At 39.7% G+C, this 15,232-nt stretch overlaps 1 protein-coding gene across 2 annotated transcripts in view; it reads left to right on the forward strand.

Moving 5' to 3' along the window:
• RAB2A (RAB2A, member RAS oncogene family) overlaps positions 1 to 15,232 on the forward strand; it is a 48,393-nt gene that overhangs the window by 2,729 nt on the left and 30,432 nt on the right. The window contains exon 2 of one of the 2 annotated variants that reach the window (XM_081325159.1): positions 6,307 to 6,386. The exons of the other annotated variant lie outside the window; for it this stretch is intronic. The gene's annotated coding sequence lies outside the window, so the exon portion shown is untranslated. The remainder of the gene's footprint in view (positions 1 to 6,306; positions 6,387 to 15,232) is intronic. 2 annotated transcript variants of the gene reach the window in all.

Raw genomic sequence — 15,232 nt, forward strand, 5'->3', positions numbered from 1 at the left:
ACTGTGAAAGGACATTGCATGATCATAATTCAGATGCTTGGCAACAAATGCGTATTTACAAGAATTGCAGCTTTGTATGGTCACATGTTTACCATTTGTGACTTTCACAGCCAACTTTCAACAAGTAAAGTCAATGGAGAAGCCAGCAGAAATTGCAAGTTGCATTCACATGATGATATACTTAACCTTAGTGGTTCGCTTAACTGCAGCCACAAGTGACATAAGTTGGGCACATCCTTGTGAGTTTTCACTTTATAACCATGTTGCATAATGATGGAGTTGCTGTTTTCATTTGTGGTTAGTAAGTGAGGACTACGTACCTGTACTTTTACTGCTATAACTTACAATAAAGGGCATACTTTAGAAAACAAAGTTGAAATGAGGGATAGAACCAGTATCTGGTTCTGGTGTAGCTGTTAAGATGTCGAACAAGGACTGCAGAAATCTAGATTCAAATTCATATTTAACTTAGCAGATGAACTTGGGAAACTCTTTTCTTAAACCCATCAGCCCCACAGTGCTGGGGGAAAAAACCTAAAGAAATAGGAAGGAAGGGCAGAATAATTTTCACAATTCTGGTAATCTCTCCAGCAAATACTGTATAATAGGCTAATACTGACTAAAAGCAACAGCTATCCAAAATACTCAACTCTGCTTAAAAGAATGATGAAATAATGTTTTCCTAATGAAATATTAGGAGACAGGTTGATTGAACTTTGGAGGTGAAGAGTTTCAAAATACATTCTTGAATAGAATTCTTCGTTGGCCAAGTATGATTGGACACACAAGGAATCTGCTGTCTGATCCGTATCCCCTTCACTTTTGTACACTCTAGTAGGCCATGTGAATTTCTTACTGGATAGGCAGATTCAAATTTAACAAGGTGGTCTTTGATGTAACCATATGTAGTGCTTTGTAAGTAATCACCAGCATTTTGAGTTTGTTCCAGAAGCTTACAGTAACCAGTGGCCTGACTTCTGTGATGACACCTATGTCTTTTCCTGTTCCATACATTACTTTGTGATCTTTCTGAAGTTGTGTTAGGTTCAAAAATGATGACATATTCATATTATGGTGTCAGATGTATTTATTATCTTTGTATACCACTGTTGTAAATCTGAGAGGTTTCACATTATTCACACACATTTTTTAGTATATGTGTGTTGACAGATTTCTTTGTGTGTGATTTGTATGCTAACAGCATATCATTTTAGGTATTAACCTGGAGAAGCAAAGCAAGTTCCCACAAGGGAAATCTCCGCTTTCTGTGATGCCCTTAAATTCTTCCAACTGTGAACAGATCTACAATGGAATGATTTTATAGTCTCTTATATAGTGTGCCTCATACTGATTAATTAGTATTATATTTAAATATTCTTTTTATTGTAATTCTGTTTCAGTAGTTAACTCATCTGAAAATCATAATTAGAATATACAGAATCTTAACACTGAAAATGGCAAATCAGTAATAGAAGGCTGGGGAGGGAACAATCATAAAAGCCTTAAGTAATTTTGAAAAGTTACAAATCAAGAAAGGGGGGAAACTTTCTTTTAAGCAATCCCTTAGATCACATCCATGTTGTTTGGGAGCTGGGAAGTGCCTTCTCTATTGCAGTACCCACCATATCATACCCCATAAGAATCAGATAGCCTCAACCCTGTTGCCATTTCTACCAGAATTTAAAATTTGGATTTGACCTGGGATGTTAGATAAGCTCTGCTGGATGGTGCATGCTATATTATTTTAATATTATGATTGTGGCTTTAATTTCAGTATGGTGATTTTATTTTGATTTGGATTTTTATTGCGGTTTTATTTGGCAGGGGCTGCCGGGCCAGTAGGCAGAGGGCATGCAGGGCACAAGCTAGTTGGCTGAGCCAGCAGAGTGCAGGGCTACCAAAGGGACAGAGAGAGAGGGAGATAGGTAGGTGGGGGGAGTTGAACTGCCCATGATTGCCAGGTACCTGAATTTTGATCATGTGACAGTGGGGCATTGCAGCAACTGTAACTTCAGGAACCAGCTGTAACTACCATTTGTTCAGCACCGTTATAACTTTATATGGTCACTGAACAAATAGTAACTTGAGGACTACTTGTGTAATCTATCAGTGAACATTTCTGCTTGTTCTCACTGGCTTAGAAAACATCCCTGGTTCATTTGAAACTCATCTTTAGAGTACCTCCATTAGGCAAAAAGCAACAATCATCTTCATGGATTTTATTTTTTAGTTATTTTTGTACTTTTATCTCCTGTCTCAATTCTAATGCATATAGGCAATTTACAAATATAGCCATGAAAGTCAGCTGAGTGACCTTAGGCCTGTCACTCTGTCTCAGTCCAACTCACCTGATAGGGTTGGTGTGCGGAAAACAGGAGAAATGTGTGTTGGATATGTTCAATGCTTTGAGTTATAAAAATAACAAAGGCAGGATATAACTATCAAATAAAATATCAGAACCCTGGAAATTCTGTAACTTTTTTTAATGTATATGTGTGTATGTGTTTTATAGCTGTATCATTTGATAGGAAGGAAGCAGAGGGAACTATTAGGCATATTTACTAGAAACCTTATTTAGTGAGTTATTAACTGGGTTTTTCTATTATTATTAAATAATCCAAATTGCTTTGGTTCATGTAACCTACTATACTAAAATTGAATATCGAACACTATTGCTTATTATACTCTGTATACCAGGCAATTGTTTTACTGTGCGTCCATATTTTTTCAAGTAATAATTTTTTAGAACATAAATAAAAATATAAATGGACTTGGAATTTTCCAAGTTCTACCTGCATAGAAACTTGTATGCTCTAACTTCAAGTTTCAGTACTCTGGGCGAGGGAGAGGAAGATAAAGATGAAAGCATTCCAACAGTTTGTACTATTCAAAAAATACTAATAATAGCATGGAAGTATTAAGTCCTGTTAGTAGATGCAATTAGGATTAAACAACCAACAAAATACTGTAGAATCTTGTGTCTTTATTGAACTCACTGACGTAACATTCCCTAATTTTGTTAGGGAAAAAATATATGTAGCTTTAGATTTAGTAAATTATGGAATCTTCTTTAGCAGCCATGATTTCAGCCAAAGTTTTCCTTTGCCTTGTTGTTTGTTTCTGCAAATTAGCTTAAAAGTATTTTGGCACATCATCCTTATAGAACTGCTTCAACTCCTTATTTTTGGACTATTTTTGAATTTCTGTTGAGATACGGTCAAGGTTTCAACTTGGCCACTTCCAAATGTGAATATTTTTCTACTTCAGCTATTCTGTTGTAGTTTTACTTTTGTTTAAGATCATTGTAGTACTGCATGATTCATTTGCTTAAGCTTTATTTCACGGACAGATATGCAGACACTTTCTTGTAAAATTTGCTGATAGAATATAAAATCAGTTGCTGTTAGAATGGTAGCAAGTTATCCAGGCCCACTCCAACTCCCATCTTATTCATGATTTGGATGAAATCCTTTTGTTGCAATGTAGTCTTTCTTTTTTTTCCCCAACAGTGTTCCTCATTAATGCTAGAAAGTTTCAGTCTTGTGTCATCCACTATAGAACATAGTTCAAATAACCTTCTAAATCACTCAGGTGAATTTTAACAAACTTGAAAAAGGGGCATTATGTTTTTTGCAGAGCTGTAGGGTTCTTTTTAATATCTTCCCATGTGCACCATTCTTGTTCAGTGCTTTCCTTATGGGAGACACTGACATTAGGCCGTGGAAGAATGACCTTCAACTGTCCTGTTTCTGAAGTTCACAGAGATTTTTTTTTATTAGGGCATGATTCACTTCCAGAAATCTCTGTCATGAAGAGCAGTCTACAGTGATGATGTTTTTATAGAGAAAGACCCACCATTTACATCCGATTGTCATCTCATTTATTGGAACATCTATATCAGGGGTGTTCAAACTTGGCCTTTTTATGACTTGTGGACTTCAACTCCCAGAATTCCTCAGCCAAGCACGCTGGCTGAGGAATTCTGGGAGTTGAAGTCCACAAGTTATAAAAGGACCAAGTGTGAAGACCCCTGATCTATATTATTCTGTAAGAATGCTGATTTCTTATGACTTTATAAACTTATTCTAACAAGTACAGTAAATGTTGACTCTGTGTCCACTAAAAGCATTATGTTGTTCACTGTTTTGTAACTTGATTGCCTCATTAGAATTTCCTTATCTGTTAAAAGGACTAAGATATGAAGGTCTGATCATAGTATCAATATAGTATAGAGGAGAGGAGAGCATGTCAGAACAGAACACTTTATTTGGCCAAGTGTGATTAACGCACAAGGAATTTATCTCTGGTGCCAGAAACACTAAATGCAGTGTCTGCTCTTTTTCATTAATAATCCTTGATTCAAATTTTGGAATTGATTTAGGTTGACCATGTTTCTTTTCCCCATAGTAATATACCTTAGAAAGGTTGTGTTAGCAAGTGCTATTGGTACCCACACTTCTCTAGCCTCTGATGCTATTATGTTTCAAGACAAATCCTCTTTAAGTAAGGTATTTCTTAATAGCAGATATTGCATTGGTTGGATTCAAATGTTCTGCAAAGTCATAGCTTGTTAAATATGCATACAGTAGTGGCCAAAATTGTGGAAACCTTTTGGGAAAAGTGTATTTTTGAGGTTTGATGGCTAATAGCACCACTTTTTTTAGTAGTACCATAAAATTATATATAAATGGAAAGATAATTTAATCAAGAATAATGCAACATAGTTTGTTCAATTATCTGTACTGTGTTCTATGAAAAGTTATAGCCAAATAACCAGAAAAAGGAAGCACAACTTGCTTAGGTTGATATCAGGTAGCTTTCCTTCATCTGATTGTAGCCAATGAACATGAGTGTTTAGAGAGCCAGTCAGGTATCATCTTGTTTTGGCAATGAGCCAATCAGATCACTATAGGATTCAGTTATTGATGTCATGTATTGAAGCTGAGAGGAGGACATTTGTCAGTGTGTTATGTGATCGCTATCAAGTTGGTTGTTTTTTTTTATTTAGTGAGCTTGTAAAACATAATAAAATTAAAGTAATGGTGCAAAGAGTTGACTGGTTGCCCAGAAAGTGATGTAAAATAGTATTATTAAATGAACAAAGCTACAGTTATAAAGAAATTAGAAGAAAAATTGGTGGAAATTTAACCAAAGGTGGCATTTCTACTGTACACTTTTCCCAAAAGGTTTCCACAATTTTGGCCACTACTGTATGCTATATATTCTGGTTTACACAGTATCAAGAACCAAAATGGGTTGGGTAATTTATTTTCCCTATCAAGGGCAACATTCATTTGAAGATATTTGCTCAGAGCTACGTGCCAGATGAGGGCAATGTGGATGCAATAATGTGATAGGGCCATTGCTTACTTTCTGATACCTTTTTTCTTCTCTCTAATCTTTTTGGTGGAATGATTACCAAATCATTTGCAGACAAGGAACAAGGCTAGAAAAGAATGAACACTCTTGATCACAAGTTATTATAAAGTTTTGCATAGGAAGGTGACAAAACTTTCTTCGAGTGATTTTTCATTTGTTTTTCCTGTTGAGGTTCAAGGGACAGGAAGGCAAGTGTTATTCTGAAAATGAAAAACTACCTATGGAGATGATGATGTCAGAATTGTAGATGAGATTCTTAGGAGAAATAAGCTAAGGGAAAAATAAGTTTGACAGAAGCCTTGAAAATCAGGTAGCCTTGAATTAAGCCCCAAATGGAGGGAGAGACAAAATTACATTCAGAGAAAACTTAGATATTAGAAATACGATTGCACATGGTGATGGGGAAACCATAAAGCAGGAAAGAATACTTTGTAGTACGGACATCAATAAACAGTGACACCCTCAAGTCTTCAGTGTTTAATCAGTATGCACAAAATGGGTATGAAGTAAAAAAAGAAAAAGAAGAAAAACTAGAAATCTTAAAACAAATATGACCTGATAACATCAGAGGAATTTGGTGGGATATGATTGAAACTTAAATGATGATTATTCAGGAGACAGACAAAATGGTGGTGGAGTGATTTTGTATTTAATAAGCTATATGTCTAAAAATATGACTTAAAATATGGAACTTTTCTTAATGGCTTCTGGGTAAGATTAAAAATCCTAAAAAATGAACTCATATCCATCTGGGAATTTATTATAAGGCATTGAGTACTAAATTTAAAGAGTTTAGATTTTTAAACTGAGTCCCAAGTTTTCAAGGAGGCAGACTATAGTGGTAATATCTGCTGAAAAATTAATAGAAATAGTAATAGGAGGGCCAACGAATTTCTGATTTCTCTTCCTGACAATTTCATTTCTCAGAATTGCAAGAAGAAACAAGGGTTTCAGCTATCCTGGATCTAACCCTGACCAACAGAGAGGAATTAGTCAATGGACTGGAGGTGTGTGATAATCATGGGAAAGCAACCATGTCATATTGGTGTTCAAGATAACTAAAGAAAATCTGAGCAAAATCAGTCATATACCTTGGACTTCAAGAAAGAAAATTTTAATGAACTCAGGCAAAAGGTGGGCATCATGCCATGACTTGAAATCTTAAAGGATAAACAAGTCAAAAAAGGATGGGAAATCTCCAAAACAAGATACTGAAAAAATAGGCAAAAATAATTTCTAAAATAATTTAAAATGCAAGAAATTTTAGTAGGCCTACATGGATAAATAGTAATACCTATTGGCTGAAGCAGAAAAAGAATTATATAAAAAATGGAAGAGGAGAGTAGTAAGGAGGAGTAAAAGGATTGTCTGATGTTTGAATAGATGGAATAGAAAAAGCTCACACTAAGATCAGGCTGCTGAGAAATTCAAATAATAATAGTGTGTCTAAATTTTAGAAGAATTGGAAGCTATTGGGTCTGTTGCATCAGGGAAGCCATAATGATGGAGGTAAAGATAAGATGGAACTCCTTAATATCTTCCTTCTGAGATGTCTCAGAAGACAAAAAGAACCTTTCCTAATGTCAGGAGAGAGAGAAAAAAAAATCTCAGGATTGTTCAGGTTATAGTAAGAGTCCATCTTCCTATTTTAAATGAATATAGATCTCTGGTGAGACAAATTACATTCCAGTTTGTTAAAGTTGCCTTTGGCAAGAGGGGTGGCATACAAGTTTGATAAATAAATAAAGGCTGAAGTAATTTCAGAACCACAGGCCAATTAGTTTAGGATTTGTGCTAGAACAGGAACTAAAATGCATTGTCCAGCAGCATGTCTTGAAGCAGTAAAAGAAAATACACCGTTATCAAGAGGCAGCATGGTTACTTAATAAGTTATGTCAGAATAGCCTTATTTATTTTTATGATGGAGTAATGGCTGTCAATTGTTAACCAAGAGAATGCTGTGGAGTAAGCTAGAGGTTCCCAACCTTTTGGGCAACAGGGACCAGTGCTGTGGAAAAAGGGTTTTCCATGGACCAGAAGGGATGAGGTTTTGTGTACTGCCTGCATCCCATGGATGGGGCTTTTTTTGTTTGTGCGGCCCAGTTGCTGGCATGCTACGGACTGGTGCCAGTTCACGGACTGGGGGTTGGGGATCCATGTAGTAAGCCATTTAACAAGTCTTTCATAATAACCTTGCAAACAGTGTAACATTAGGCTAGAAGAGCAGGGTTTCCCAAACTGAGATATACCCTCTTGGGAAGAGACAGACAGTGTCAAGGGGAGATAGAGGAACCTTTTAATTACATTGCTACCATAAATCCTCCTTTCCCATTTCATTGTATTGTCATTGTTCATTTGTGTTTATTTTGCAGTTTGGATTTTTGGGGGAGGTATGTATATTAAAATTACACGAAAGGAAGGTGTGATGGTAAAAAGTTTAGGAATCCCTAGGCTAGAGGATTTTGAGATTTGGTAGACTGGTAAATGGTTCTGCATTGATTTAAAAGGAAGTATTAAGCAAGGTCAGAACTAGCATGATAATGTTTAGAAGTAATAAAGTGCTGCATTTAGTTAGGAAAAAAAATAATTGTATAGGTTTACAACTGGGGAGTCTTAGCTTTGTGGCAATATCTGTAAGAGTGGTTAGTTGAATATGAACAGCCAGTGTGATGCTGCAGTAAAAAGGCCAGTACAATTTTGGTCTGCATTAACAAAGTATTATAGCAAAATTATATGAGGTAATAGTTCTGTTGTACTCTGGGCTAATTTGAGTACTTGGAGTACTATGTCTACTTGAAATGGACATAGTGAAGCTGGACTAGATTTTTAAGTGGGATTATGAGGTTGGGAATTTATCCTCATGAAGAATAGCTTAAAGCAGAGGTTCCCAAACAATTTCATAGAGCTGTTTTGTTTATAAGTAGTAAAATATCTTGTGGCATCCTTGTGAATTTGCTGAGCACATGGTTTAGGAAAAGTGGGCTTAAAAAGCAACATATGTTCAGCTTGAAAAACATAAGAGTTAAAGAAAATGAAATACTCTTTGAAATTAAAAGGAGATTCAAACTTAATACTGTATTTCCCCCAAAATAAGACCCAACTGGAAAATAAGCTCTAGATGATTGTTTTCAGGACACTGGTAATATAAGCCCCACCCTAAAAATAAGCACCAGTTAAGATCATCAGCCAGACAGATGATGCATTTAGTACTGTATTTCCCCCAAAATAAGACCTAACTGAAAAATAAGCCCTAATCCGTCTTTTGGAGCAAAAACTAATATAAGATCTGGTCTTATTTTCGTGGAAACACGGTAGCATGAGAAATTTTTTGATGGTAAGAGCTGTTAACAGTCTGACTAGAGCAGTAGTGGATTCCTCCTGCATACCTCTTGCAAACCGTGATGAGATGGTTGCCAGTATGGGAATAGTTTACTAAATCCTCTACTAAGTAAAAATTTAGTTATAGCACCTGTAAAGTGTGCTCTAGAGTTTGTTCTTTTTAAATTTATTTAAATAGGTCGCCTCCTTCATTGCTGTTTGTTTTGTGTATGCAATTTAACAAAATTATAAATTAAAGACATTTTTATAAGTATATTTAATCAGTCTCTTGGAATTATTTGAACACATTTTATAATTAAAAATAAATGTATTATGTATCATGGGGTGGTTCAGATGTTTGTGAATAGTAGCACTAGATCTTTCATTAAATAAAATACATAGCTGCTTCAAAAGCTACTTGCTTTTGAATCATTCTAGAGGCCATGGTCTAAAAAATATATACAAAACCATGCCATAAATATACATTTCATTTAATAATTTTAATTATAATACTGGAAGCAATAACAGGAAAGAATGCAATGGATTTACTAACTTCTAAATATAATTGGACTATTTTGGAGAGCATTATTCTCTCTCTCTCTCAGAGAGAGAGAGAGAGAGATCTACTTCCCTGTGTAAGGAAAACCTCAGAGAAGGAGAGTAGTTTAGTAGCTGAAACATATGTTTTGTAATTATCATGACACTCCAGTCAGTGTTTGGGGAATAGAAATGAAATGTTATATTTTTCTTCAGTCTATTCTCTGCTGTCTCATGACAATCTGGTGAAGACTATGTTTGCTTTTAATAAATAATAAGGTAAATCTTAGCAAGAAGGAAGGGATTATCTTATTACCTGAAGCTTAGTTTGCCTAACACATTTCAATTCCATTTCATTATGAGGGACATGTTGGCTTGGAGAAAAATGGTCAACCTGTAACATATAGTACCGTATATACTTGAGTATAAGCCGACTCGAGTATAAGCCGAGACCCCCAATTTCACCCCCAAAAATTGGAAAAAGTTGTTGACTCGAGTATAAGCCGATCCGCCGTTCTGCAAGCCTCTGCCGCCAGCAGAGGCTCGATCCGCCATTTTGCAAGCCTGAATACACAGGAATACCCTGTGTGGCCACGGCTCTCGGGGAAGCCCTGGCTGTCAGCTTCCTCGCTCCACGCTGCCATTCGGGGCCCGCGCGTTCCCCGGGCAAATCACGGCGCCCAGCAGGCGAGGAAACACGCCCGCTCCAGTCGCCCCCCCTTCCCTCAGGAGACGCGAAGCAAGTGACCGCCCGGAGCTTACCAAAGACTTGCTTCGGTGCTTCCAGGATCGCGCGCACCTCTCCCAAGCCGCCGCCGTCCGGAGACCTGCCGAAGTTTGGGGAGGTGCGCGCAAACCTCCCCAAACGTCGGCAGGTCTCCGGACCTCTGCGCCCTGCCTGCCTGCTTCTTTCCGCAGTGGAAAGAAGCAGGCAGGCAGGGCGCGGAGGAACGGAGACCCGGCGACGTTTGGGGAGGTTTGGGCGCCTCCCCAAACGTCGCCGGGTCTCCGTTCCTCCGCGCCCTGCCTGCCTGCTTCTTTCCGCTGTGGAAAGAAGCAGGCAGGCAGGGCGCGGAGGAACGGAGACCCGGCGACGTTTGGGGAGGTTTGGGGAGGCGCCCAAACCTCCCCAAACGTCGGCAGGTCTCCGTTCCTCCGCGCCCTGCCTGCCTGCTTCTTTCCGCTGTGGAAAGAAGCAGGCAGGCAGGGCGCAGAGGAACGGAGACCCGGCGACGTTTGGGGAGGTTTGGGGAGGCGCCCAAACCTCCCCAAACGTCGGCAGGTCTCCAGACCTCCGCGCCCTGCCTGCCTGCTTCTTTCCGCTGCGGAAAGAAGCAGGCAGGCAGGGCGCGGAGGTCCGGAGACCTGCCGACGTTTGGGGAGGTTTGGGGAGGTGCGCGCGCACCTCCCCAAACTTTGGCAGGTCTCCGGACGGCGGTGGCTTGGGAGAGGTGCGCGCGATCCCGGAAGCACCAAAGCCTCGGCCGCGCACAAGTCCTCGGTAAGTTTTTTTTGTTGACTGGAGTATAAGCCGAAGTGGAATTTTTCAGCCCAAAAAGTGGGCTGAAAAATTCGGCTTATACTCAAGTATATACGGTATATATAATCAGCACCAAAATAAATATCTAATAATATTTTATGTCAGTTTGGCAAATTTCACTTTTCCTTCTTCTATTGTTAATAGGACCCTTTTATGGTCACCTTGTCTGTTATGCTTTCTATAATGTTAGTGTTTTATAGTAGAAAATATTAAGAACATTAAACAACTTTTCAATAGTCATAACCTAGAAATCCCAATACATCAAGCATTGAAAGCTTGCTTTTAATGTAGAGATTTGACCCAAACTTCCATCTCTCTGAGTGAGATGAATAATGTCATGGCTTCAAGATCACTGGCTGTCTTTTTTCATCTTGCCAAGTTCCTTCCCCTTTTGTAGACAGTATGACAGTTTGTGTAACCACCCCATCTTGAATACTTGCATCTTAAATGACCTGTCCCTTCCCTTTGGATCTAAAGCCAGGATGTTGTTTCCAAATGTGGGTCTTGAACTCTGGGGGGACTAATGGAGTAGAAACAGAGTATCTTCACTTTCAACTTAAAAAATTTAGGCTTGGTGCTGACAATATGAAAGGCTTTGTTGTTTTCATGTAAAAATATTTATAATTGTTTTAAAATTCAATCCTATACCTATACCCATCTTTAAATCCTGGTAGTTTTTTTTTAAGTATGAATTTTCTCAAAAATATCACAACTGATTGTTGATTTCCAGAGATAGGCATCTCTGGTTTTTCAAATTACTACTGTACTCAAATATAACTGTAAATGGAAAATATTTTTTGATTTTTTTAATATGTGTGAATTGGTTTATTTTATGACATATTTGAATGAAATCTTATAGTTGACGGAAATGCTAGTGAAATGAACTGAAATGCATGTTTGAGCCAAACTTATACAATAATTATTTTTCTATTTTACTATACAAAAAATATTTTTAAAAGGAGAAAGAAATTTCCATTGAATAAATAATTAGTGGTTGGAACTTGTGTAAAGTAAGAAGGAACTTATCTAGAACTTTCTTAGAAACAATCTCTTCCGGACCAAGCATAATAACTGTTTTTTCCTTTTCTTTGGAGAAAGTTTCTTTCAATAGAATTTGAGAACTGATTGTTCTCGCATGTCATAGTTTATTGGACTAATAATTATTAGGCATAGTCTAGGACTGGAAAAGGGACGTGGTGGCTCAGTGGGTTAGGACGCTAAGCTTGTTGATCAGAAGGTCGGCAGTTTGGCAGGTCAAATCCCGAGTGCCGTGTAACAGAGTGAGCGCCTGTTACTCGTCCCAGCTTCTGCCAACCTAGCAGTTCGAAAGCATGTAAAAATACAAGTAGAAAAATAGGGACCACTACGGTGGGAAGGTACAGCGTTCCGTGCCTTTTGGCGTCTAGTCATGCCGGCCACATGACCACAGAGACGTCCTCGGACAATCGCTGGCTCTTCAGCTTTGAAACGGAGTTCAGCACTGACCCCTAGAGTCGGAAACAACTAGCACGCATGTGCGGGGGAACCTTTACCTTTTTAGGACTGAAAAAGCTATTGCTTCTTTTTTGTAATGGCTATTTTGACATTAGCCTTTTTGAAGCCTGTTTCACTCAACATACTATAAAATTGAGTTCAGTCATGTACATCCCCATATTACTTGGTTGAGAATTGATATTTAGCATATATAGCAGAAGGATAAGATGTGTCTAAGATATGTCTTATAAATGTTACAAGAATCTTAATTACAAAGGCTGTACAAAAGTTGTTAATAAAATGGAGAAATTCTTAAACTTTTGAATGATAGAATCCTAGTAATTATTCAAAGTAGATAAAGGTTTTTTTTAAAAAAGTATATTCTATTCTCAACATGCAGTTTGTCCAAATGTATTTATTTGGAAAACAGAATGATTTAATGTGGGCCATATCTACAACTGTCTACTCCTACTTTGATCCACTCCTTCATGGATTATTGCCTTGTCGTGGCGAAGGGGCTTGCGTAATTCAATGAAGCTATGAGCTATGCCGTGCAGGGCCACCCAAGACAGACAAGTGATAGCAGAGAGTTCTGACAAAACGTGATCCACTGGAGAAGAAAATGACAACCCACTCCAGTATCTTTGCCATGAAAACCCTATGGACAGTACCAAAAGGCAAAATGATATGACGCTGGAAGATGAGCCCCTCAGGTCGGAAGGCGTCCAATATGCTACTGGGGAAGAGCAGAGGGCTAGTACTAGTAGCGCCAGAAAGAATGAAGCGACTGGGCCAAAGCCGAAAGGACGCTCAGCTGTGGATGCATCTGGTGGTGAAAGGAAAGTCCGATGCTGTAAAGATTTTTTCTCCATAGGAACCTGGAATATAAGATCCATGAATCAAGGCAAGCTGGACGTGGTCAAACAAGAGATGACAAGACTGAACATCGACATCTTAGGTATCAGCGAACTAAAATGGACAGGAATGGGTGAATTTAATTCAGATGACCATCAGGTATACTACTGCGGGCAAGAATCCCTCAGAAGAAATGGAGTAGCCTTCATAGTCAATAAAAGAGTAGGAAAAGCAATACTGGGATACAATCCTCAAAATGACAGAATGATCTCAGTTCGAATCCAAGGCAAACCATTCAATATTACAGTAGTCCAAGTCTATGCCCCAACCACTGGTGCTGAAGAGGATGAAATTGACCGGTTCTATGAAGCCCTACAGCACCTTATAGAACTAACACCAAAAAATGATGTCCTTATCATCATGGGGGATTGGAATGCTAAATTAGGAAGCCAAAAGATAACTGGAATAACAGGCAACTTTGGCCTTGGAGTACAAAATGAAGCAGGGCACAGGCTGATAGAATTTTGTCAAGAGAATACGACGGTCATAGCAAACACTCTTTTCCAACAACCCAAGAGACGGCTCTACACATGGACATCACCAGACGGTCAACACAGAAATCAGATTGACTATGTGCTCTGCAGCCAAAGATGGAGAAGCTCTATACAGTCAGTAAAAACAAGACCAGGAGCTGACTGTGGCTCAGACCATGAGCTTCTCATTGCAAAGTTTAGGCTTAAACTGAAGAAAGTAGGGAAAAGCACTAGGCCACTCAGGTATGAATTAAATCATATCCCTGTTGAATATACAGTAGAGGTGACAAATAGATTTAAGGAATTAGATCTGATAGACAGAGTGCCTGAAGAACTATAGACAGAGGTTTGCAACATTGTACAACAGGTAGCAACCAAAACCCATGTAGAGAGCATTGCAGTAGTCCAGACGAGAGGTCACAAGCGCGTGAGTGACCGTACGTAAGGCATCCCGGTCTAAATAGGGCCGCAACTGGTGCACCAGGCGGACCTGGGCGAAGGCTCCCCTAGTCACAGCTACTATATGGTCTTCTAAAGAAAGCTGTGAGTCTAGGAGGACTCCCAAGTTGCGAGCCCTATCTACGGGGGGTAATAACTCAACCCCCATAGAAAGAGATGGGATATCCTGAATATCCCTAGATGCCGGTACGCACAGCCACTCAGTCTTGTCAGGGTTGAGTCGAAGCCTGTTCCTCCCCATCCAGACCTGAACCACCTCCAGGCAGCGGGACATCACGTCGAGGGCATCACTGGGGTGGTTTGGGGTCGAAATAAAAAGCTGGGTATCATCAGCATACTGATGATACCCAACTCCAAAACCACGAATGATCTCACCCAGCAGTTCCATATAGATGTTGAACAGGAGAGGCGAGAGGACCGACCCCTGAGGGACTCCACAAGCGAGAGGCCTCGCGGTCGACCTCTGCCCCCCTGCCAACACCGACTGCGAACGTCCCAGGAGATAGGAGGAGAACCACTGAAGAACTGTGCCTCCCACTCCCAATCCCCTGAGACGCCACAGCAAGATACCATGGTCGATGGTATCGAAAGCCGCTGAGAGGTCTAATAGGACTAGGACAGAGGAATATCCCCTGTCCCGAGCCCTCCAGAGATCATTCACCAGAGTGACCAATGCCGTCTCCGTGCTATACCCGGGCCTGAAGCCCGATTGGTACGGGTCTAGATAATCCGCTTCATCCAGAACCAGAGGGAGCTGATGCGCCACCACACTCTCAACAACCTTCGCAAGAAAGCGAAGGTTGGAGACCGGACGAAAGTTATTTAACACAGCTGGGTCCAAGGCAGGCTTCTTGAGGAGAGGTCTCACCACCGCCTCCTTCAAGGCGGCGGGGAAACTACCCTCACTCAAAGAGGCAGATATAACCGCCTGGAACCAGCCTCGTGTCCCCTCCCAGGCTGCATAAGCCAGCCAGGAAGGGCACAGGTCCAATAAACATGTGGTGGAGCTCAGCCTCCTCATAATCCTGTCCACTTCCTCCGGAGTCACAGGATCGAACTCCCAGATAACATTGACAAGACCACCCGTGTCCTTATCGTCAGACTCTGCCCAGTCGGAGTCCAAACCGGTCCGAATCCA

Source organism: Vipera berus (genome assembly GCF_964194415.1).
Source record: "Vipera berus genome assembly, chromosome: 3".
NCBI lineage: Eukaryota > Metazoa > Chordata > Lepidosauria > Squamata > Viperidae > Vipera > Vipera berus.